The 2,212-nt window shown below is 41.5% G+C and overlaps 1 pseudogene; it reads right to left on the minus strand.

Moving 5' to 3' along the window:
• Positions 1 to 699: 699 nt before the first annotated feature.
• Positions 700 to 1,379, minus strand: LOC110259148 (annotated as a pseudogene).
• Positions 1,380 to 2,212: the final 833 nt, after the last annotated feature.

The following is a 2,212-nucleotide window of genomic DNA, read 5'->3' on the forward strand; positions in this document are numbered from 1 at the left end:
CATACATGGAACATTCTCTACAATAGATCACATACTAGGATACAAAGAAGTAATGTCAGGCATCCAGGATGAAGCACATTTAATGTTCAATTCAATTATTGGAAATATATCAACCTCAGAGTAAGTGAAAAGAAGGATATCTACATTTACTGCTTTCTTATTATGTACAAACATTACCTGTTTATTCCTAGAATGTTTAGGTCCTATATCATTAAAAATAAAGAACTAGAATGAGTGAGAGTTAAAAGAAAATACTAAACTTGTCCACAAAACTAAAAACACAAAATATCTGCAAAAAAAAAAAGATTTCAATTTTAAGTATATGAAAAGAGAGTTGTTCCTCTTTCCAGGATCTTTTGCCCATCAATGATAAACTACAATATAACCATAGATATAGTAGGAGTAAGTCACACAGTAATGAAGATATACAAATGATCCCAGTTCTCCCCAAGTTTCATTAAGAAGTACAAAAAGAAGCAATACTCATGTGCAAAGCAAGAAGAGGTGTGAAGGCCATAGGAGCTACAAAGATGATGTGATAAAAGAGGAAAGGTTTGCAGGTCTACATGTTTAGTTTTTCTGCATTTTCCAACATACACTCCAAATGGGTGGCACAGGTACTGAGGTTAGATTGCTTGGCTGAGCAACCTCCTCATGGCCCTTTTGATGTCTCTGTTCTTCAGACTGTAGATAAAGGGTTCAGCATGGGGTGACCACCGTGTACATCACCGAGGCCACTGCATCCTTCCTGAGAGAATGTGAGATGGTTGAGCTGAGATACACCCCAAAACCTGTTCCACGAAATAAGCAAACAACTGCCAGGTGAGAGCCACAGGTGGAGAAGGCCTTATACTTCTGACCTAATGAAGGCACTCTCAGAATGGAGGAAAGAATTTTACAGTAAGAGAAAAAGATTCCTGATATAGGGAGAAAACCAAAAATGGCACCAACAAAATACACAATAATGTTATTGGTGAAGATATCAGAACAAGCAAGGTTGAGGAGTTGAGAAGGGTCACAGAAGAAATTAGGAATTTTCACATCCTTGAAGCAGGTAAGTCGTAACACAATCCAATTGTGCACCTGGGAGTCCAAAAGGCTGACCAAAAAGACATCAAAACTAAGAAGCAGCAGAGGCGTGGATGCATGATGACCAGGTAGTGCAGTGGATGACAGATGGCCACAAACCTGTCATAGGCCATCAGAGACAGAAGCATATCATCCATGCTTCCGAAAAGGACGAAAGTAGACATCTGTGTCAGGCAGCCAGCAAAAGAGATGACTCTGCTGTGAGTTTGGATGTTCCCAATCATCTTGGGGATGGTGGCAGAGACAAAACCCATGTCAGCCAAGGACAAGCTGGAGAAGAAGAAGTACATGGGGGTGTGAAGGTGGGAGTCAGAGGCGACAGTCAGGATGATGAGCAGGTTCCCCAACATGGTGACCAGGTACATGGACAGAAATAGCCCAAGGAAGAAGGGCTGCAGTTCTGGATCATCTGAGAGTCCCAGGAGGAAGAATTCCGAGACACTTGTTAGATTTTGCTGTTCCATGAGGCTTGGATGCTGTGGGGAAAAGAAGACTGGAAAAAATAAGATAGGTAAATGTCATCCAGTACTGTGTATGTTTTGGGGATATAAGCAATTCTTTTGTATTGTCACATTACAATACACTTTAGTACCTTCAATAATATTTTCTCAGTGTGACAAATTCTATCTGCTTGAACTGTTCCCTCCTTGGTTTCTGTTTAGTCACCTCATTCTATATACACTTATCTTATATAAACTGGAATGAAGGGTAAAGAGAAGCAAGAATGTTGGAGATAACAGAGTCATGATCAGTTTTCCTATGGTGCAGCATGTTAGGGATCCAGGGTTTTACTGTAGTGGATTGGGTTGCTGCTATGGTGTGGGTTCAATCCCTGTCCCAGGAACCTCCACATGCCATGGGTGCAGCTAGAGAGAGAGAGAGAGAGAGAGAGAGAGAGAATAGAGCCATGATCTCAGTAAAATATAGCCTACTTTTTAGTAAAAATATAGAATGAGGTGTTCCCATTGCAGCTCAGTGGTAACAAATCTGACTAGTGCCCATGAGGACATGGGCTCTATTCCTGGCCTAGGTCAGTGGGTTAAGGATCTGGCATTGTGGTGAGCTGTGGTATACGTCACAGACACAGCTCAGATCTGGTGTTGCTGTGGCTGTGGTCTAGTAT

This window comes from Sus scrofa, unplaced genomic scaffold (genome assembly GCF_000003025.6).
Source record: "Sus scrofa isolate TJ Tabasco breed Duroc unplaced genomic scaffold, Sscrofa11.1 Contig908, whole genome shotgun sequence".
In the NCBI taxonomy this organism is placed as follows: Eukaryota; Metazoa; Chordata; class Mammalia; order Artiodactyla; family Suidae; genus Sus; species Sus scrofa.